We start from the raw sequence: 24,390 nt of genomic DNA, 5'->3' as shown, positions 1-24,390 counted from the left end.
TTTGAGATGAGAGAGCTCAGCCTCCAGTTTGGCTAAATAGTTGCATCTCTCACATATATTTGAACCTGTTTGGAGGAGGAGAGGGTTGTCCGTGTACATGAGACAGTTGTAACATTGCCTCAAAATTCCCAGATTCACCAGCTGGACTGGAGAGGAAACCACTGACTGACCATTGGACATGCTAGAGTAATAGGGAAACTGAATTTAAGATGGACCAATAGAGGACAGGGTAATCGTAGAGAGTATAAGAGTAAGTAGTGCTTATGGTTTAATAGTGCTAACTTGTAGGATTACTTAATTGGACCAGTGAAGGGCCTTAGAATGAGAATATGGTGTTTAAATTGAGAGATAGAGCAGTTCTAAGGGAAAAAGTGAAGAACAGACTTTGTGGAACCAGGAATAGTTTAAACCCAATTAGGCGGTGCTGCCCGTTGTTGCGCTATGCTCAAAAACACGCAAAACCGCGCAAAAGAGGGTTTTAAGAGAGGAAGATGAAGGAGTTTTGGAATTGACCCAAAATGGCCAATAAAACTACAGTTTCAAGTCAGTAACCACTCCCACAGGGGCAGGCAGGCTGCTCAATGTTTTTCACTGCCACTGATTAACAGAGAGACTTTCCTTTAGCCCAAGCAAAAATGCCCTCACAGAAACTTACAAACAGTTCAAGAACAGCAAGCCTGTAACTGAACTTTTTTAAATCTCAGAAAAGTGGGAAAAAAGCAAGAATTTTTTTTTGTTTTTTGTTTTTCAGAGATAACAGAGGTTAACAAGTATCAACAAGTTATAACAGTGCAGTAAATGACCCCACACAAGAGTGCTAGGCCAAAAACAGATAAAATGCAAGTTTTGAGAAAAAAACGATTTTAAAAATAAGTGCAAACAGGAGATTCAGTAAACAGCTCTAGGTTGTGCTCTAAATACAGTTACTAATGCAGAAATCAAATTTAACAAGCCAGAAAATGCTCAAAATAGGCGGCTATGCAGAAAAACTTAGCAAATAAACAGAGGAAAAATACTTAAAGTCTCAAAAGTGGCTCCTTTCTTCTCTCAGCGTTTTCTCCTCTTGGTGGGTGCTTCACCAACAGCCAACAAGCCTGAAAAGAGGCCAAAACCATGAGGCAACCAGGTTTTAAGAGAGGAAGATGAAGGAGTTTTGGAATTGACCCAAAATGGCCAATAAAACTACAGTTTCAAGTCAGTAACCACTCCTACAGGGGCAGGCAGGCTGCTCAATGTTTTTCACTGCCACTGATCAACAGAGAGACTTTCCTTTAGCCCAAGCAAAAATGGCCTCACAGAAACTTACAAACAGTTCAAGAACAGCAAGCCTATAACTGAACTTTTTTAAATCTCAGAAAAGTGGGAAAAAGCAAGATTTTTTTGTTTTTTTGTTTTTTCAGAGATAGCAGAGGTTAACAAGTATCAACAAGTTATAACAGTGCAGTAAATGACCCCACACAAGAGTGCTAGGCCAAAGACAGATAAAATGCAAGTTTTGAGAAAAAAAATATTTTAAAAATAAGTGCAAACAGGAAATTCAGTAAACAGCTCTAGGTTGTGCTCTAAATACAGTTACTAATGCAGAAATCAAATTTAACAAGCCAGAAAATGCTAAAAATAGGCGGCTATGCAGAAAAACTTAGCAAATAAACAGAGGAAAAATAAAGTCTCAAAAGTGGCTCCTTTCTTCTCTCAGCGTTTTCTCCTCTTGGTGGGTGCTTCACCAACAGCCAATAAGCCTGAAAAGATGCCAAAACCATGAGGTAACCAGGTTTTAAGAGAGGAAGATGAAGGAGTTTTGGAATTGACCCACAATGGCCAATAAAACTACAGTTTCAAGTCAGTAACCACTCCCACAGGGGCAGGCAGGCTGCTCAATGTTTTTCACTGCCACTGATTAACAGAGAGACTTTCCTTTAGCCCAAGCAAAAAATGGCCTCACAGAAACTTACAAACAGTTCAAGAACAGCAAGCCTGTAACTGAACTTTTTAAATCTCAGAAAAGTGGGAAAAAAGCAAGATTTTTTGTTGTTTTTTCAGAGATAGCAGAGGTTAACAAGTATCAACAAGTTATAACAGTGCAGTAAATGACCCCACACAAGAGTGCTAGGCCAAAGACAGATAAAATGCAAGTTTTGAGAAAAAAACGATTTTAAAAATAAGTGCAAACAGGAAATTCAGTAAACAGCTCTAGGTTGTGCTCTAAATACAGTTACTAATGCAGAAATCAAATTTAACAAGCCAGAAAAAGGTCAAAATAGGCGGCTATGCAGAAAAACTTAGCAAATAAACATAGGAAAAATACTTAAAGTCTCAAAAGTGGCTCCTTCAAAAGTAAAGAACATTTAATTCCATTTCTTTATATATTCTTTGATTATACCTAACACATTTCTATACTTGACTTGTATAATTTCTTTCCAATTAGGTTTTATATATATTCCTAGATATTTAAGAGTGTTATTCCCCCAACTAAAATGACTGTGTTTTCTCCATTCAGAACTTACTTTTTTATTTACCAATAATGTTTCAGATTTAGTGCTGTTGAATTTTAGACCTGAAAGTTTCTCAAAATGTCCTATAACTATTGTAATATGCCTTATTAAAGAGTCTAAATTTCCTATGGTTAATATTATATCATCAGCAAACAATTGTATTTTAGAAGCATAATTTGAATTAACAATAAAGCTATTTATGTTGTTATTATTTCTTATGCAATTTGCAAATGGTTCTACTGACAATGCAAATAACAAAGGTGACAGAGGACAACCTTGCTTAGTTCCTTTTAGTATTTGAATTTTGTCAGATAAAAGGGCCCCAATTTTAATATACGACAAAGAGTTTTTATATAAGCTGTTTATTAGTTCTATGAAATCTGTGGAGAAATTAAATGTTTCCAAGACTTTAAATAGGTATGACCAAGATAAAGAATCAAATGCCTTCTCTATGTCTAAACTAATAATTGATAATTCTTTTTTCTTTTTATTTGCAACATCTATTAAGGTTAAAAGTCTGATGACATTGTCCTGAACTTTCATATTCAAAATAAACCCTGTTTGATCATCTGCTATTATTTGGGGATGAATTGATTCAATCTTTTAGTGAGTATGGAGGTAAAAATTTTATAATCTACATTTAGCAGAGATATAGGTCGATATGATGATACTAATTTAGGGTCCTTATCTTGCTTTAGAATGGGAGATATTATAGCATACTTCCATGAAGGAAAGATATTTTTATTTTTCCTAAATTCTTCAAAAGCTGCCTCTAAAGTCTTTAAGGTGTCTTCTAGAAACAACTTATATATTTCTCCTATAATCCCATCTAATCCAGGTGCCTTATTGTTTTTAAGATTATGAATGCATTCTTTAATTTCTTTTAATGTTATTGGTTTGAGCAAATTAGCATTTTTTTGTTTTGTTACTCTTTTGTTGATATTTTCATTCAAAAAATTACACTTAAGCATATTGTCTGTAGAGTTACTATTTGTATTATTTGCCTTCTCATAATATACTCTGAAGACCTCCAGAATTTCTTTGTGTTCCATTACATGTCTTGTTTTAACTTCTGTATTATCAGTGATTTCTTTTATATGACTTAGTCTAGCTAAATTTTTTGCTTTGACTGCCAACCTATGTACATTTTTGGGGTTCACTGAATAGGATTGAATTTTTAATTTTTCTAGATTTATTGCCACTTTATGATTTACTATTTCTGCATATCTAGTATTTAATGTTTTAAGTTCAGAATTAGTTTTTATGTCCTTGGTGCTTAAACTTTTCTTTATTCCGTCTATTTTTAGTTGTATTTGTGTTAATTCATTTCCCAGTTGTTTTCTTTTGTTTAGATACCAATTTTTGATCTTACCATATAAATAAGATTTTAGTGAATCCCAAAGTATAACCTTTGAAGTTTCATTATTATCATTGATGTCTAAAAATATTTTATTTCGCCAAGAAGCCACTCTTTAAATCCATTAAGTGTAGTAATGTAGACAGGTAATCTTTGCCACATTATTAAGTCTTTAGGCATGATATTTACCTTAAAAAATAAGGCATTATGATCTGACAATGGGCATGAACTAATTAACACTTCTTGTACCTTAGAAAATATATTGTTAGTAACTATTACTTTATCAATTGTTGTTTGTGTACCATACCTATACGAATAATGGGTGTATTCTAACAACTGTGTTTCTTTTAAATCATATATATCCCTAAGACATAATACATTAATAAAATTCTTTAACTTTTTAGCTGCAGGGGAAATTCTAAATTTATCATTTTTGGTAGTATCTTTTTCAGTGAGAAGGCAATTGAAATCTCCTGCATGTATTATTTCTCCTTTGGATTTGGAAATTATTAACTCCAAATGATTCCTTGCTGTAGCTGCTCCAAAAACAGGTATCCAGTAAGAATTTACAAGAAACAAAGTTTACAAGAGTTACATATCTTTTGTTTATCTACAGAACTACCAGGCATAACATGCCATTCTTGTCTGAGTAAGTATCAATGACTTTAGGCATTGGTAATGTTTTTTTCCATAGTATCATCGTGCCTCTTCTCTTGGTTTGGTAGTGGGATTCTACAAGGACCATATAACCATTAAAAGATAATTTATCTATGTCCCTGTCGACAATATGTGTTTCCTGTAAAAAAACTATATCTACATTATTCAGTTTCAAATATCTAACTATGCTCCCTCTTTTGACAGGATTATTAAGGCCATTGACATTTAAAGACATACATTTATAAGAGAATATTTAGAATGATACATATATGTCTATTGAATTTAGTTATGAGCAGGTAAATAGAAATGAATAAGAAAATCATAACATATATAACTATATACAAAACTAAACATGGAAACCTAATTTCCTGGCTTGATGAAAGCATCATCTTAGCCACTACCACTAACAGTCTTACAACCAATCAACCTTTATATTGCTGCTTCTGCCCTCTAATAATTAGGTGTACAGTTAAACTTATTCGATATTATGTAACATTATGTTTAGTTATTGAAGCGCAAACATCTCAAGACATATGATAGAATATTAAGTATTTTACAAATTACAAATAAAATAGTCATGCAAAAAATATTCATGTTTGACAAACATCTCTATGTTAGAGTAACAGGATTATGCTCTCATAAACCAGCATATGTAAGCTTGACTTCAAAAGCAATATAAGAAATCAGTGTCTTTCGTTAAGATGAAAAAATATATTATTTTCGTAATACAGATTAAACTATGAATAAAGAGTGTACATCCAGATTAATTATATGATTTGAAATGATACTGCACATTAAATATATATTTATATATTTAAGGCATAGAAACCCTCTCCATTTTTCTTCTATCGCCCATTCTCCTCTCGACTATTCCTTCTATACATTTGTTTATGGGCTATATATGTATGGTCTAAGCAAAGTATGACCAATATTTTGAAATCTGTAATATTAAACTATTATGAGCATTTTAAGCTTATTTAAATGTGGTAAATGTACTTTATTCAAACACCCTTCTCCGTTTCATTTATCCCCTTTTGTTCCAATAATAAGCCATTTATACAACTCTCTAATATTGATATTTCAAAAATGTATTTTTTCAAGTCCTCATTGTTGTCAATATCACTGCTATTAGCAAGAGAATAAATCAACATTGCTTATACTAGTTATTAATTATAAGATAACATCTTCAATATAATGATCAGATAGTACAGGTGTTTGCTGCTTTGAAGTAACTGGATATGTGTTATTCCCAAAACAGTTTTTTTTTGTTTTGTTTATTCAACACTTACTGTTGTATTAAGTACTTGCTTAAAATACATTATTAGTACTATGTGGGCTATGCAATCAACTTACTTTACCGCATCCTTCTATATTTTAGGAATGCCTAAATATAAAGTACCCTTGAAAATAATAAGCAAATTTCTGTTTACCAAATAACATTCCTAATGTATCAGTGCTCACATGAAAAAGATATGTTTAAAATAGGATTTTTGGGGGTGAGATATATAACACATATATGAAGGAACTCTCAAATATGATTCTCCAAAAGTGACTTATGAAGAAATACCAATAATGTTCTCTTTACAGTTTCTTTTTTATTTAAAACATTTAGATGTTCATATATCAGGTAACTATATTTATTCAGCTTATTAACATGTGACAATATTACACCTTCCCCCTTTTTTCTTTTTCTTTTTTTAAATCTATCTGTAACTTATAAAGGGATGCTCTGTTTTAATGTTTTTCAACTTTCCCTTCAGCCATCTGTGTTTATCTTGCATTAAATATCTGGTGAAGCTGCATTGTAACTAAAGCATCTGTGTGATGTATAGAGAAATGCTAATTTTCTCTTCATGTGTAATTTACTCTTCATTTGTAAGTTATTTTATTTCTACATACAATTAACCAGAATTCACATTAGAACTAAACATGTATTTCACACTGTCAATAAGTTTAGAAAACAAAGCAATTCAAAACAATTCTAGGAAGCATGAGTGATAACTTTGCCTTGAATACTGAATTTAACTGCAACTACAACAGTTTCCAACATTTATGTTATTAAATCTAGTCTCCGGCATCAAGAGGAACTAGTAAACATTCATTTTGTTAGGAAATTATAAACTTACAGTCAAGAAACTACTTTGAAGAGTATTTTGAATGTCTCAGCATCAAAAACGTCCTTGCTGCATCTTTATTGCCTGTCACAGTTGTTTCTTATGTGCTCAGAGTACAATTACATCATCACTAGAAGTTTTTACAAAGAGCGCCAGTCTCAAAACCACAGATCAATGAATAGCTCGTGATTTAGTTCTCTTGAGGCTTTGCATTCAAAAATTAACTGCATACACAAGGCAGGTATGACATTTTTCGGTTATTTTTGGCTTTCCTACTTTTGTGCGCTCGTAGGTTTCCAAAAAAGCATGTAAAATAGAAAAAAACAAGTTAAACAGGGTAGCACGATGCAGCTATTAATTTTTTTTTTAAAACCACAGACCGCACTTCTTTTGAAGTGCTCTCTCTCCCCAGAACATCCATCATAATTACTTTAATACCTACAAAGACAATTTAATCAAGCTAAAGCCCACAAAGCTTCCTGACAGACTGTATAAGCGCCGACAACCCACGCTCAGCATTTAAAGCTACTGCCACTCTATTTAATGTATTAAGGTTACAGAACAAAGACACATAAACTATTTTTAAACAACAGTTTAATATTATTCTGACGGCACTCAGCACACCACTAATTTAAAATATAACATTAAATCATGATCTTGTAAGATTATGACAAGATCCTATGTGCTTATAAGCCTTTTGTTTTTATTTATATTATAATCTATATAGGGGATAAAAAACTTCATAACGGAGGAAGGAAAAATGGCAGAAAGTATTTATCTATATAATAATAAGAGTAATTACTATAAAAGAGGAAGAAGGGTTAGTTATATATATAGTTGTAAATATTTATTTTAAAATCTTACCTCATATTTGCACTATTTATCCTATTCCAAGGGAGAATAACCTCAGAAAATTAGAAGCTTATGTTTTACTTCCCTTTAAGGTTTTTTTTGTAGACTTATCATTTGCTGTTATTTTGCCATTAGTAGCTTGTCTCTTTAGGCTTGGAGTAGAAAGTTCTATATCTTCAATTTTGCCTAGTAAATTATGTTTTTTTGACAAATTCTATTGCTTCTTCAATATTATTAAAGATTTTTTGACCATCTGGAAGTGTGACTTTTAATCTAGCAGGGAAGAGTATTTGAGCTTTTATTTCAGCTTTCTTAAGGTCTTTAATGAGGGGAATACAAGCTTTCCTTTTTGCTATTGTCACAGATGTATAGTCATTATCAAATCTAATAACTCTTCCATTTTCTTGAAAGGGGCTCTTCGTCCAGGCAGTTTTTAACACCAGATCTTTATCCTGTGTTGACAAAAACTTAACTATGATGGACCTTGCTGAAGTTGGATTTTTTGATATAGAAGGATTTGATAAAGACCTATGAGCCCTTTCAATTCCGTAAGAAAGTGACTCCGGGAGGTTTAGCACTTTAGGCAACCAATTATTCAGGAAAATAATCATATTATTTCACTCTGTCTTTTCAGGAACTCCATAAATTCTAATGTTGCTCCTCCTTGACCTTGACTCCAAATCTTCCATTTTCTCAGTTAATAAGTTGTTTTGCTTCAATAAGAAATTTATTTGACTGTCATTCTCTATCTGCCTTCCATCTATGCCATCTAGAGATTCTTCTATGTTGGTTATTTGATCCGAGTGCTTTGAAATAATGTCCTTTAAATCTTGAATTTACTTTTTACTCTCTTTTTTCATATTTTCCATAATGTTTTCTAGATTGTCCATTTTAGTAGAAAGGTCCTGTATACTTGTAATTATGGTCTGCAGTTCTTTTTTCATAGAACTGTCTTGAGCTGAAGACTTTGAATGGCTCATATTTCAAGTATCTGTATACAGCTGCTAATATTCTGACAGGAATTTTGTGAGAAAATTCACTGAAAAATGTTACTTTTTCTTCCTCAGGTAATCCACAACAATGAAAAGAATATTTGTAATTACAAGAAAAAGAAAAATAATCTGGTTCCACACAGCAGTGAAAATCAATATGTCCTTTATTGTAGTAGGTAAGCGCTTTCTCGGAATAACATCCGCTTCATCAGACGGTTGGTCTGATAAAGCAGATGTTATTCACTTTACTACAACAATAAAGACATATTGCTCTTCTGCTGTGGTCCTTTATTATTTTTACTTTTCTTCTCTTCTTTTTTTTTCTGTCTTTGATTCCTGTTTAGGACTGTTTTTTTTTTTTTTTTTTTGTAGTAGTTTTTTTTTTTATGTTTTGAAAAAAAAAAAAAAAAACCCTGTCAGAAATAAAACTTATAGACAGAGCAACAAAAAACTGCTGCACTCACTCTGACATCTTAGCCACGCACCCTCTTTGTTTACTTTCTTGATGGTTTGAGCTATATGGATGTCAAATGTAACAGTTTAGTGTGGGTAGTAGGAGTGATTTGGATGTTGTCCTTAGAGTTAATGGTAAAATTATTGTTTAGAGGAAGGGGTCACCCGGGACCGAAAATAATTAGTTTTGTTTTTTTGGGATTAACAATAAGTTTAATGTTGGTGAACCACATTTCAGCTAGAGTAAAGCTATTTTGGGTTAAGACTGAAGTTCTGTCAAGTTGGGGGCAGCAGATATAAGGGTTGTGTCATCTGCATATTGTACGGTGGATGTGGTGGGTGAGGAAGAAGAGATTTTGGTTGGTAAATAGTGAGAACAGCAGTGGGCCTAGGATAGACCCTTTGGGGACTCCTGTGGATAATGGTAGGAGAAGGGACAGCTGGTCGGGCCAAAGGACAGCTTGCTGCCGGTCTGATAAGTAGCTAGTGAACTAAGATATAGAGGAAGAGCTTAAGTTTAGGTTAGAAAGAGTTTGAAGTAGAAGCTGTGGTTTACCGTGTCAAAGGCTTTTGATAAGTCTAAGAATATGGAAGATACAAATAGTCCCTTGTTTCTATGGTGGTTAACTATATCAGTGAATGATAGCAGTGCTGTGCTGGTGCTGTGTGAGGGCCAAAAGCCGATTTGGAAAGTAGGTCATTTTCTAGGTGGTAATGCAGTAGCTGGTAGTGGACAACTCTTTATAATATTTTTGATAAAGGTGATAGGATTGCGATAGGGCGATAGTTGCTAGGTTCTAAGGATTTACCTCCCTTGTGTAGTGGAATAATATGTGATGTATTCTGCTAGTGATCTATTTATGAGAATGGATACAGGATAGGCTATTGCTTCTGCTGCTATTTGAAGGAAATCTGCAGGTAGGTTGTCAGCTGCTAGCATGGTTGGTTTGAGTTTTTTTAGGAGTTTAAGGATTACTTTTGCGGGTACAGGGTGTAGGGAAAAGCTGGATGTATCATTATTTTGTTTTGTATTTAGCTGAGTTGGGGAACATGCTGTTGTAGGGCACCAAGTGGTGTTTTGGGTGGATCTAGGACTGCTGAAAGAAACTTCAACAGTCCGAATCCACTATCACCAAACACACTTCAACGAAGGCGCTTTCACTGAAAAAGCAGTTTTGCTAAAGTGTGTTAAAAAAACAAACATTAAATCTACTTTTACACAGAGGGCAAGCCCCCCCTGCACCCCCCACATCCCCCTACTTTAATATTCTCACTCCGAGATCACACTAAAGTGGGGATAAGGGAATTTTCCCTTACCCACACCATAGTATGACCGGCACAACAGGCATACTTACACAAAAATGCTGCGTCGGTGAAAAGCATTTTCAAGTAAGTATGCCTGCCCATTAGCGATTCGGTGAAAAGTGCATTTGTGCAAGAGTCCTAGACACCTTTTGGGTTTGTGCAAGAGTTTTAACTGTTTCGGTAAAGGATTTGTTAAACTGAGTGGAATGTTGTCCTGGTTGTTTGGTAGCACTGGGGTTGGAGTGGAGGCTTTTCCTGGATGCATTATACCATTTATTATGGCCCAGAATCTTTTAGGGTTGTGAGCATGTTTGTCTTGCATGGTTTTGTAGTAGTTGATTTTATCTAATTTAATTTGTTTTTTAGCCTTATTACAGAGTTCTAAATATATTTGTTTGTGATTGGTAGTTTTGCTTTTATGATATTGGGTCCAAGCATTGTCTCTTTCTTTCATTGTAATTTTGGTATCTTTAGTTAGCCATGGGGCATAATTTGTTTGTATTCTTATGGTTCGGGAGGGAGCATGATGATTTAAGATTTTTAGGAAGGTAGAGTTAAAGTAATTTATGGCTTCATGTAGAGGAAGTTGTTTTAGGGAGATCCAATTTCAGCTTTTTAGTGCATTTATGAAGTCAGTAGGTATAAAGGTCTTTTTATTGTGAACAACTCTGAGGATGGGTTGGTTAATGTGTTGGGATCTATTTCTAATTAGGAAGGTTGGTTGATGGTCACTTAGACTATCAGGGAGACATCCTGATTGCTGCACTAGAGTGGGGTCAGATAACAGTATCCAGTCTAGGATGGACTCACATTTGGAAGTTTTGTCTGTTCTGGTTGGGGTAGATATAATTTGGGTAAATCCATGGAGGTTAATGTGGGTGGATGGATTACGGTTAGAGCAGTTAAGCCAGTCAATGTTAAAGTCTCCTAGTAGTATGGTTTCTTGTGGTAAGGAGTTAGAGATCCAGTTAAGTAGGCTTTCCATAATTGTAATGTTATTGCCTGGTGGGATATAGCCACCTGCAATAATTATGTGTTTCTTGGAGTTAAGTTTTAGTTTGGAAAGAATTAGTTCTATGTGTTTAACTTCATGGCAGTTGTAATCTAATTGTTCTAAGGTGAGGTGATTTTGGAATAATATTGCTAAGCCACCTCCCCTTTTCTCTAGTCTGTCTGTGCATATAATATTATAGCCTGGAGGCATAATTTCATTATTGTGGTGTTCTGGTTTAAGCCAAGTTTCTGTTAGTACAGTTATTTCTGGCTTATATAGAGCTAGTAGAGCATGGAGGTATTGCATTTTGTTACTTATACTTCTTGTATTTATGTTTAATAAGAGGAGAGATGAAGTAGGTCTGTGGTAAAGGGGATGTACCTGAATTGGGTTAGTGTAGGTTCATGCAAGGTCCTGGATTGGGGTGTATGTCACCACAGTAGGTGAGTTTTGTGAGTAGGTAAAGGTAGAGTTTAGATAGTTTGTATATTATGTTAGTTTGTTTTACAGAGGAGTAAGGGTTAGCTTTGACTGTTAGTTTTTTGTGTAAGTAAAAGAAAGTCTGTGTAGACTTAAGGTCACAGAGTGATATAGGGAAGTTGTTTAGTTTTAAGGTATTGGATATAGCCTCAGTTTGTCATTGGGGTGGGGCAATGATATGAAGTTGGGTGTGGTAAGAGGAGAGGAAGGAAAATAAGAAAAGAGAGAAGATTTTTAATGAGTGGAGTACAGCTTTTGGTAGTAGAGGTTGTATGCAGTTCATCTTGTTAGGCTTTATAGAGAGTTGGGTGAGTGTAAGGGTGGAGTCTGTGGGTTGGATGTTTTAGTAGAGGTGAAATGGTATTGGTTGAGTGGAGTGTGTCTCTATGGAGAGGTGAAGGGTGTTGTGAGAGGTAATTGGGAGATTGGGATGTGATGATGGGTTTGGTCTGTAAGTATAAATGTAATTGATATGGGTGTGGGTGGGAATGGGGGTAGGGAAGCAGAGTAGAGTGAGCATAGCGAACGGAGTGGGCAGAGTCAGGAGTCCAAGACACTGGAGTGGTTGGGAGACTATTTGTGGTAAAAGAAGAACAACCAATGCTTTAAAGTTATAGTCTGTGAAGGTAAAATCTAGGGACTATTTAGCAGGAGAAGAAAATCGAGAGAGTTGCAGGTTATACAGTAGGAAGAGAAATGGGGTAATTAGCAAGAGAAAGAAAAGATAAATGTGAGATATATACAGCAAGAAGAGATATGTCAGTTACAGACCTATAAATAATAATGTTTTTGGCTCATGAAGTTGGTGTCTGGTCAGGAAGGGTAGGAGGAGGTGGAAGGTACACTCAGGGGGAGAGGTATATTAAACTTCTGTAAATTAGTAAATAAGGGAGGAGCCACTTGCTGCTTTACCATACTGCAACGTTAAAGTTCTCTAAAGACTCACTGCAGTAGTTTAAACAACTAATGTCACTATATTAGGCACAAAAGTTTGAGATTTGTAACCTACATGCACTAGTTTCAACTTAGTTTTTAGTTTTCCTTGCAGAGTCCAATGATTTTGCTGGTCAGCTTCTATTATCTGCTTACTTTATTGGCAGGGGGGGGGCTTTTTGAAAAAAGTGGTCACGAGTGGTCTGGAAGAGGGAGAAAAATCAGTTTAGACATAGGATGATGCATACAGGCTAGGACAGACATAATTTACATCAGTAAATACAGCATATAAATGTAGTCCAAACTTAGCATGCAAGAGTTCAAACCATTTAGGTGCCTTAAAATACAAAACATTACAGCTCAGGTACCCTGAAATATAACTTAGTCAAGGAGTTCAAGTAGAGAATTTCTAGCAATTGACAGACTTTGAAAGGATTATTCTACAGCTATGATAGTCCACTTTAATGGGGAAAGAAAAAAACTCCATTGCTTTTTTTATGGCAAACCTAAATTCATATCTCCTATCAGGAAAAACAAATGCTGTCACTGTTTTGGAATTACCAGCCTTTGTTATTCATTAAAATTTCATTACCTGCTTTGCATTTCTTTGTTCTTTGTTTCTATTCATCTTATTTATTTATTGATATATGTATTTATTTGTGGATATATATATATATATATATATATATATATATATATATATATATATATATATATGTGTGTGTGTGTGTGTGTGTGTGTGTGTGTGTGTTATCTGTATAAGTACACAAGTCCAAAGACCTATTCTGGCAAAACCTAGCCTAAGATGCATTCTCTAATGGAGAAATACTACTAAGATATAAACATTAAATTTGTACAAATCATTATAGTAATATAGGCATTCATGTACAGAGAAATGTATGCATAACAGAGACAATAAGACAGTGTACAAAATTAATGTATACATAATAGAGTTAAGTCAGTCTATGATAACTAAATTGTATTCATGACGACAGAATATATTTGATCCAAATGAACCAAAGAAATCACTAAAGAGAGCTGATAAAGTGATCTAGGAATTTCTCCTTTATGAGTGAACAATATGGTCTTTTTCTGAATCTGGAAAAGCTCTGTATTACTAGGGATGGCATTTTATGATGTATGTCTTATTATGGCAAAATCATTTTCTAATTTAGCTAAAATAAGGGGGTTGTAATCAGAGTCATTGCTGTTGCACAGGAACTTAGAGGTAGTTTTGAAAATTAGTACATGTTTTAGAGAAGGGTAATAGTTTCATTGATACATTTGAATATGAGTGAGTTGAGGAGAAGGGATAGCCTGGCATGGAATTGGAGTCAACTGGATTTTGAGAAAGTGACACAGTAGTGCTCATTGTATGGGATATGGTGAATAAATCTGAATATATTTTTTTTTCTGTAGAATGTTACAGTTACAGTTGGTTTGTGCAGCTATAAGAGATAGGCCAAGCACTAGCCTTGGTAGAAATGCATTAATGGCAATAAAATATCTGTTGTCTACTGAAAGCTGGTATGATATGTTATAAGCAAATCTGTGTTCATAGGTTCATAGATTAGTACTAGGTTAACTGCCATTTTGGACCATTTTTAGCCTAGCCAATTACCCCATGTGAGAATCAAACCCTGCACCTTGTGTCTGTAAGGTAAATACCTTAACCATTACACCAACCTCCCATCCTAAATTTCAGTATTCACCCAAGTGACCTGCTCTGAGCATCCTTCTGTTTTCGGCTTTGCCCTTAGGGGTCCTCACACAAGTGTCCTGCTTTGGGTATTCTTATTCTTCTATTTTTGGCTTTTGCCTTGGAGGTCCCCACAACACAATAACGGTCCGCAAGAACAACTGACAGTGGAGTTTTACAGTGTTGAGTTGCCAGCCCACCACCCAACCTTTCACCCAAGGCACACACATGCACACAGTTACACATGTGGCCAATTTAGAGTACCCACTCTACCTGCATCATGTCTTTGGAATGTGGGAGGAAAACAAAGTACCTTAGAGGAAACTCAAACAACCACAGGGATGATATGTAGGCACAGCAAAGAAAGCACCCCAGCCACGAATCGAACCGGCAACACTAACCGCTGCACCATAACAGTCACTATGGTGGTGTTCAGTGAGGTCATTGTTTACTTGTCCTTCTGCATGAGGTATGAATGACATCAAACGTTATGCCTCTGTATTCTTGTGAGGACACAAATGGTAAAGTTGCTGCGGATTTGTTATATACAGCTGAGGAATGTTAGAAAGTCCTGTTTCAAATAACACAGCATCTCCATAAAACTTACAAAAATATAATTTAGTGACAAAGTCTTGATTTAAAAATGCTGTGCATACCCTTATGGCTGTTGTTCTAACCATCAGCTATGTACATTCATGCATATATATTTTTTGTTCCATTTCAGCTTCTTTCTTTCCAGAATCACAATGCTTCTGTACATTACTAGCCACTCCTTTTGCCCTCAGACTGAATTTGTTCTAAGGTTCTGGCAAGCATGGTACGTAAAGCATACTAGGGGTGGGGGTTGTGCTGTTTGCTGTTTCTACTGGGGATTTTTTTCATTTATGATCTACACCATGGTATCTGGCCTCTACTGGATTTGCCTGTTATACCTGAGGGCTAATCTCCTCTATGGACCATACCTTACTCCAGGGAATTCCTAGATGAATTTCAGCATCCCCCAGGATGAGCATGGTCATCCCTCTCTTCCAGCACCTCAGATATACACATTGCTAATCCAGCTGCAGTATACTGCAGGCATATGTATTCATGTGTAATAACTAAAGCAACTGCACTTTATGTAGTATATATTGTGCCATCTTCTAATGTATAATTATGAGTCTCTGCTTTGTTAATTGCCATTATAGCTTAGTCAGTATTGCTGGGGAACTGCCTTATACATAGCATGTGTTGTGAGCCACAGTGCTTATATCACTAACTGTACTCTTTTTACGTACTCACATGTTATGTTTTATATTATCTTTCATATGTACCCTTATTACCTCATGTGCAGCTTTTGCCTTTTCTATTTCCACAGAAAAGGATTTCAGCTAAATGACAACACTCTACATGGGATTTAGAAAACAGCACAGTGCTGTGTTTAGTTGTTAGGCAGGTAAATAAAAATAATCAAATGATAAAATGGGTAGAGCTGTAGTAGGTAACTCATACATGCCAAACAGATTTGGAAAGTTCAGTGTCAAGTAGCTTACATATGTCTAAGATTCCCAAACCTTTTATGAAAAATTACATTTAAAAAGCTTAAGCTATGCAAGTATTGTCCAACATCATCTAAGGTTTCATTTGATAACATATACACATCTATAAGCCTCTTTTTGGGGGGAAAAATAATGCAACTATGTAAGTTTTGCATATCTTTATGATTAGTAAACTGCTTGCAATATCACAAGTCTACAAGGGCAGTAATGGTGCATTTGTAGCCTTCTACCATGTCATTTCTCATGATGTCACTATGTAGTATTCAACTCTGTTATGAAAATATGAATAGAAAAATTAAAATATTCATAACAAGTAACAAATAAGTAGCAAATAATGGTTAGGATCTCATCTGCAAAGCATTCTAGGCAATCTTAATTGTGTATTGTTTCTTATACTTTACCATGTAACATGTTGCTTACATACATACATACATACAAATGTTTCAAGCATGGGCATTAATGCCCTTCTAGCTTGCCAATATAGCAAAACACTTGTTCCCATAATAAATGTCCAGGCTGTTCTTAAAAATATCTAAACTAGTACTTGCTTTAATGTAATTTGGTAGTCTGTTCCAAGCATCAGCTACACTGTCAGAGAAACAATTAGTACACGTCTCATTCCTATAGAATATTCTAAATAGGTTATTTGATGATTCCCTAGTACTTTTTGATAACCCCAAACATTTCCAGAGGTAGTTGTCACTAAATGCCCTATATACCTAAATAAGATCTCCTCTTAAATATCTGTAAGAGACACTGTACAAGTTCATATATTTTAGTCTTTCATAATAACTTAGATTTTCACATCCATGGGTGCCCTTGGTATATTTTCGCTGTACTCTTTCCACTTTATTCATGCTTGTTTTCCTATAGGGTTTTACATATTGTTATTCCATACTCAAGTTTGGGTCTAATGTAACTAACAAACAATTACTTCATTATGTTTGATTTCCTAAGCTCTATAAATCTTTTTATACAACCTATAGGTCTATAACTATCATTAGCCAAGTGGTTGATATGATTAGAAAAACTCATACCTGAATCTACCCATACACCCAGGTCCTTAAATGAGTCTACAGTTTCAATCACTGTGTGCTGTATTAAATATTCACCTTTCAGTTTATGTCTCCCAAATCTCATATGCTTAGTTTTTGATGTATTTATCAACATATTAGTCTCCTGTGCCCAAATGGTCAATTTAGTCAAATTATTTTGCAGACATGCCTTATCTGTAACACTTGTAATCAGTTTACCCAATTTCAGGTCATCAGCATATAGACTGTAGAACACCTCAGATGAAAAAGTAAGGTCTGAAAGATACAATCTAAACAAGTAAGGGCCTAGGACAGAGCCCTGTGTAACACATTGACTGTAACCAAGGATTTCACCTGTCCAGTTGGTGTGTGATACTTGCTATGTCCTATTTGTAAGCCATGCAGCTATCCATCTTATCAACAGTACATGAATGCCAGTTGTACTAATTTATTTATCAGTGTTTTGTGTATGACCATGTCAAATGCTGAAGTTAAATCTATATATTGCTTTTTACCTGATGTCATAGGGAGATACTCATGTCAAACAGAAACGTTACTAACAAGATCCCATAGGTGCTAAAGAAGTCATCAGTTGAGAATATACTGCAGAATACTCTTCAAACCTCACATGAGTAAATAAGAATAAAGGTCCAGACACCAGAGGTAACCCAGAGAAATAACATGACACATTACTGACACCCCCATCGGGTATCAAAAGAAGAACATGAAATGTAAGGAAGATGGATATGTCACAAGTAAAAACAATGTATTCTATCACAACTGCATGTAGTTCTGATAATAACAGTGTTTGACATATGAACTAATAAGCACATAGTAATAATAATAATAATAATAATAATAATAATAATATTGTGTGAAAGAATACAGTGTCATATGCAGTTTGTGCATATGTTAGTGGCTCAGTGATTCATATGGCACATTTCCTTAAAATTGCACCATGTCATAGAGACATTGCACATTGAAATAAGCTAGGAGAGAAGGATATTGCTGTATGAGTCCAGACACTGATATTTTCATAATAATCAGTAGACACAGAATATGATGCATGAAGACCATGTGACATAGATAGGACACATGTACCACATAAGGTGTATGAAAGAAGGTAATATGCTGCATTTAATTTATGACATCACAGTGACACAGGATAGGTCAACAACATATGTGCATTTATAAGGTGCTTCCTGTACCAGAATATGCTTGGCCATCACAGCATGGCATCTGATGCATTTTTGCAACTTTAAAAGTGGTTACATACTTTACTGCCACTGTTAAAAAAATGTGGTAGAGTGGCATGCCTAACATGTTTTTAAAGTTATTTGTTCACCAGAGTAACACTTTACTTCTGCACATTGACTATGTGGCGATGCTGAGTGTTTTACAGCTTTCTAAGCTGTAAAGCACTTAATGCTTTTATACTTTCATCTTCTGTAACTGGTAGTACATGAAGCAGGAGGCAAAGCCTGAGCATTGGTATTAGAAAGTTGTACTTGTTCATTAGATTAGAATGGACATGAACCCCTATGAATCTTTTAAATCATTCCACTGCAAAGAAGTAAAATCAGTCTGTCTGATCATAACAATCTTTGTGATATGTTCTTGATATAAAAGTCAATATTCACCTCTCAGGCTTTGCTTCGCTCTGCTCTAAAGGTGATTTTTTTTATATTCACATCTTGAACACATAACAAGTTGGCTATGAATGGAGTCAGTCATAATCACCTATGGAGATAATAAACTTTACTTAACTTAAAATAGGCATACTATTGCACATTTAGAGATACTGTAACTGCCTTACATTTGGTAGCATATGCAAGCTAGTTACAATACATAGACTACTGAACACATATTCAAACAACACTGGTTATGCTGTACAGTATGCAAATGATTGTGTGGACAGATGGACATCATGGGCAATATGTATAGCAGCTTAATTCCCTGCCACACAAAGCATGTGTTATACAGTCCACTGAAGTCTAAGTCTGTAGTAAAACCTGCAAAACATAAGTTGACTCCACTGTGCACATGGTGTTTACCTGCATGTCAACCACTGAAACACAATATAGTTTGTAGCTGCGACCTGTATACCTGTTGCATAGTAGACATATTCAGAATCCTCATTTGGCTATAAACAAGGCTGTATGTTATATAATATTCACTGTTTTGCACTAGCCGGTGTAAGTCAACTGCAGCTAAGTGTCTACACCTGTACTAGTAGTCAACATATTGCAAGTATAATGCTTAACTGTTGGTGCATCTGACCCCTGTGTATTGCGCAAAATGTAAATGCAGCACAGAAGCACCTGTTGGATACCAAGAGGAACATAGCACTGCACAAGAGCTCTGCTCACATGACAAGTAGAGTGATGCAAGTGCAAGATGTATTCTTAGTATCCTGCAGAGTGACTTATCACTACACACTCCAGAATACTTCCCACAGAACACTGCTCACAGAATAGTGCCCACATGATGCCACCAATTGTGTTCAGCTACTGCTTGTACTGCAGAATACCAAACTGTACAATTGCTCCTCCTTTCACATGGTATTCTACAAGCATGTAACAGAGGCCACTATGTGACATAACAACCTGTATTTCAGCCATGGGAATAGCTCAAAACACAATAGTGTAGTATGCTATGTATTCTAAGCTAAGGAAAGTGCAACCAAATACAAATGGAAATGTAAGCACCATGTACATCCATCTGATAACTGATTCATTCAAACTGCCATCTTTCAAGAGCTCAAATGGTGTGACACTTTTTACAATATTAATTAAAGCCAGTACACTTTAAACAAATGGTTGGGTATGTATGAAGTCATGCACTGACTGATGAAAATCATAGCATGAAGTAACATTGTTATGTATGTTGTGAAACCTGAAAAGCAGCTATGTTATCTAAACTATGCACTAACCCATGCAAAGAGGCTGCTGATAAGTGTAGATCCTTACTAACCTTTGATTATCAGTGACTCCTGTAGCAAGCAAACTGCAAAGTAACAACAAATATGCCACCTCAACATTTTGAAACATCTAAACTTGCACCACAACTGCTTAGCACCAATAGCTTGTAATTGACAATTCAATGACACATATGCTAGTATTTCTGGTACTCACTCTTGTCTTATTATAAGCAAATGCTGCACAGTCAAAAAAAATGTTTTCTGCTGGAATCTAGCCACCTTGCAACTTGCATTGCATTGACCTGTTTATTACTTCTCTCTCTCACTGAGTGTGCTGCATCTCGGAAAGTGTGAACACAGAAAGGAAGTTAAATACTTCTTTTGTTTTTTCTCTAGGATGCTGCCATATTGGGATGCTCAGGAAATGCTAACTTGCAACAAGCACAAGAACTGTGGTCCTGTGTGAAATGAGAGGCAACTCACAAGCACCTGCCAACTTATCGTATTAAGTTTAACTACTTATTATATGCTGTCATTTTCCAGTCAAGGAATGTAAGCCTTTGCAGTTCAGTAGTGCTGAAATATCTATTGCAAATGGGTGTAATGTTGCAACAACAGTACACACAAATATGTACTCATGAATGCATACACATACACACACATATACACAAAAATGGAACTCCAATTACAAACATAACTAGATGCCAGAAATCAAAATATGTATGTCAATTTACAGACTGGCTGACATATTAGGAAGTGCTGTTACATAAGCATGCATATCATATCAGTTGTTGCCTACAGTTCTGAAAGAAACCTGTGGCAAATAGGACATTCTAGGTAGAGCTAAACCAAAATAGCAGTTTAATTTTTCTGCTCTAGCCTAGGTCAGAGGAAAAAGCTAGAAATGTAAAGAAAAATTGGAAAATTAGAACAAACTACAGAAAGAAACAGTCTATCAGAAGGAAAAAAAATGCAAGGTTGATGTGGCAAAAGTGGTTTGAATGGTAGTTAAGCATTGCAAAGACAGATTTTCTATGGCAAATAGTAAATGCCCACCATAAGAAGGGCACAGAACAAGAGAACATCAAAACATAAGGAAAGAGTCCAAAGGGCAGAAGACCATTTCATAAGCTGTATGGAAATATTAAAAATTCTAGAGGATGAGGTGCAAAAGCTAAAATGTAAACTGGATAATCAGGAAAATGTATCCAAAAGAGGCAACTTAGGAATTACTGAGAAGCAAAAGATTAATAAGAGAATACCAAACAAGTTTGAATATGCTTTTCCTTAAACTTGGTAACAAATTAGATGAATACTCCCAAAGAAAACTCAGTCCTGGAGTGGAAAAATACAAAGAGCCAGAGGGTAATCAAGCTATCTATTATGCAAGCTACATTATTATACAACAAACCAATGGATTCAGAGGAGTGTAACACCAAAGTGAACAGAATGAGATGGCACCAAAATAATGATTAATGCAAATTACTGCAGAAAGCTGCACCAACAGAGACAGGAGCATAACATAATAAAACAATAATTAAGGGGGAGAAGTGTGAACTCCAGATTGCAGTTTCATACAAAACTCTTGATAAATATAACTGACCACCAGACATTCAGTTAAAGTCCCTTAAGCAGCCTTTGGGGTATTACAGATGAACTTGGAGTTTATAAAAAAACAAAACCTCTGAAGAAATCCATGAAATAGAAATAACATACATCTCCCTGAAAAGAAAGTGCCTGTTTGCATCAGACAATAAAATTGCAACACTCATTAAAAAAAAAAAAAAAAAAAAAAAACAAACAAGATGAAAGGAACTAGGCAGAAACAGCAGTGATGAAAGGGAGAAACAACTGACCAAAAGGGAATGATATAAGGGAAAAGAGAATGACAAGGGAAAACAAATATAAGTGCATCAGGATAGTGGAGCTGCAGAGTAGTAAAGCAATGGGAGATGCATTTATATTAAAGCAGCAAAGACAAAGGAGATAGAGATCAGAAAAGAAGCAGGAGAACTAAAACAGTAATATCAAGTGCATACATATGAAATCGATGGGCTGGTAATGCAGCAGTTGAAAGCTGCAGAGAAGGGATGACACAGTGCAAAGACAAGGGACTAGTGATCAAGTAAACTGCAGAATATATAACAATAATAATAATAAAAAACATTCTATACATTGATCTTGGGTGTCATATAAGCCCAGGTACTACAGATTTGAAAAATTATGACACAAAACCTTTAAAGGTCAACTGTATATGAAAGCATTAGTGGATGATGAAGTCAGTAATGTGCAGAATCAAAGCTGAACTGTTGAGTAGATAGAAGAGGGACACACAAGAAAAGTTGAAGGTAAGGACAGGTCCAAGAAATGACAATCCTGCTGCATTAAAATGATGTGGAGACTTGCAGAGACTGGTAGAAGAAATAGTTTATTCAGATCAAACAGTTAAGCACTTTTATCCTATTTTTTACAAGGACTTCATCAGAACTGACTTTAACACAGACAAAAAAATCTTTAGATTAAGAAAAATAAAACAGTCATGCTGAAAAAGCACCAATGAATGGCACCAAACTAAATGGATTAATTAGCCACTTAAAAGCTTTAGCTTGAGAACTAAACTAATTGAAAAAGCCTCATTAAGCTCAAGAAATGTTGTTGCATCTAATTTTAGTTGCCATTCTAACTCTCTTTTGAGCAAATGTGCATCAGTAAAAAAACCTCTGTCATCTTTTAAAACCCAGTCAACAACTAAAAATTTAAAACAATGATCTGGATTTGTATTAATGTGCCTATATAAGGCAATTGTAGTTTTTATTCCTTACATCAAGCAGATGCTCATGAATTCGAGTTTTAAACTCTCTTTCTGTCACCCCCATATGAAAAGGAGGACAGAAATCACACAGTGCTAAATATATGACTCTCCTGCTTAAGCAGTTATAAAAGTCATTAATAAATATGGTATGTTGGTTAACTTGAACTTGATTTACTTTTTTACTATGTGGGTATGAAGAACAAAAGCCACAACTATACATACCTGCAGTTTTTTCAGTGAAAAAAAATTCCCTTTACTAAAGTTAGCAGACATTTCAAGAAGCTTCTTAAAGGAGCTGTCTCTCCTGAAAACAAAAATGCTCATCACCCACACAGGCTAGGAGGGATCTGTCTGTTCTGAAAACACTCCAGTTTCTAACCATACATTTTATATGGTCTTACTATTAACTGTATAAGCAATGACACAGATTCTACTAAATTTCCTCAGAGATCTGGGGAGAAAAGCTCCTGAAAATATCAGTAACGTAACCAAATATGATAATATTGATTTCACAAAACTGTAGTACAATTTAACATGGCAAAATCAAATAACAAAACATAATATGAAATAGAGGCAATTAAACAGAGTATTAAATATTAGCTTCAATGATGATTTCCAATGTAACACAGAAAAATAGGTAATATGTAAGTTAAACAACAGGTGATGCAGTGTCAGAGTATAATTAAAGTTATTGTAGGAGAGTAGAATTAAAATGCAGTACGCAGTCTGAAATATAGATTGTAAACAGCATTAGGTAAGTATTGACTAGGTCAGTGTATAAGCAGATAAAAAGGAGTATGAGCTAGAGAAACAAGCATAATAGTTATTAACATAGTATACAAGAATGGGAGAACAAGGAGAGAGAGGGGCAGATGAAGACTTCATTTGCCTCTCTCACACTCTCTCTCTCCATATTCTCCCATTCTGCTTTACTTTGTACCCAGTATAAGAGGGGTGGAAGTAGAAGAATCCTTTTATAACTGAGAGTGAGATATATATACAAAATCCCCACTGTCAAAAGTACACTAAACTCTGAATACATAGATGCTATATTAATCCAAAGGAGGATAGGCAGAGATGTATCATTCACCAATTCTATTCATAATAACAATGGCTGCATTGGCTTGGGAGGTGAGAGAAGCTCTAGGTGGGAATGCCAAGTTCCTGCTTTTTGCAGGCAGCTGTATACTATTGGCCAAGAACATAGAAATAGAAGCACAAGTACTCTTTTTAAGTAATAAATCACATTTACTGAACATTGTAGATGGACTTAACAAAGCAATCAAGAGCATAATACTAAGAAAACAACGCAATGCAGACCAAGAAGAATTTAAAAGAAGAACCAAAGAACATACTATAATACATGTTAATACATCTCAAAACCACCGCAGTGATCACATTGCTACAGACAATTGCCTTAAGAGAGTTGATCCCTGCCATGGTAATACAAGTAGTTGTTCTACCTCTTTCAAAAATACTTCATTGTTCATCTTGCCATGCAACAAAAGTAGTCTTGAAGAAATTGAAAGCATTTACTTGAGGTGCAAGGAGAGACTGAAACTGTAAACATGATGCCAGGGATAAGAGCAGAAATGGAGGAAGGGACAAAAGAAATGAGCTAGAAATATGAGAAAAAATGGGAAAAGTACCTCTGAGTAAGATATGGGGGACAATGCATGAGACCAGAGTGAATAACTACAGTGAGCAAATGAAATAAGTTCATAGGTTCATAGGTTCGTAGGAGGTTACTAGGCTAGC

General features: G+C 35.1%; 1 long non-coding RNA gene across 1 annotated transcript in view; it reads left to right on the top strand.

The window, feature by feature from the left end:
* LOC122813402 overlaps positions 1 to 21,617 on the top strand; it is a 151,245-nt gene extending 129,628 nt beyond the window's left edge. Inside the window, exon 3 of the long non-coding RNA XR_006366679.1 lies at positions 20,217 to 21,617. This is a non-coding gene — a long non-coding RNA (uncharacterized LOC122813402). The remainder of the gene's footprint in view (positions 1 to 20,216) is intronic.
* The last annotated feature ends 2,773 nt before the right edge of the window (positions 21,618 to 24,390 follow it).

The sequence above is a fragment of the Protopterus annectens genome, chromosome 10.part0 (genome assembly GCF_019279795.1).
Source record: "Protopterus annectens isolate FY-2018-M chromosome 10.part0, PAN1.0, whole genome shotgun sequence".
Taxonomy (NCBI): domain Eukaryota; kingdom Metazoa; phylum Chordata; order Ceratodontiformes; family Protopteridae; genus Protopterus; species Protopterus annectens.
This window is presented reverse-complemented; position numbering and strand designations above follow the sequence as displayed.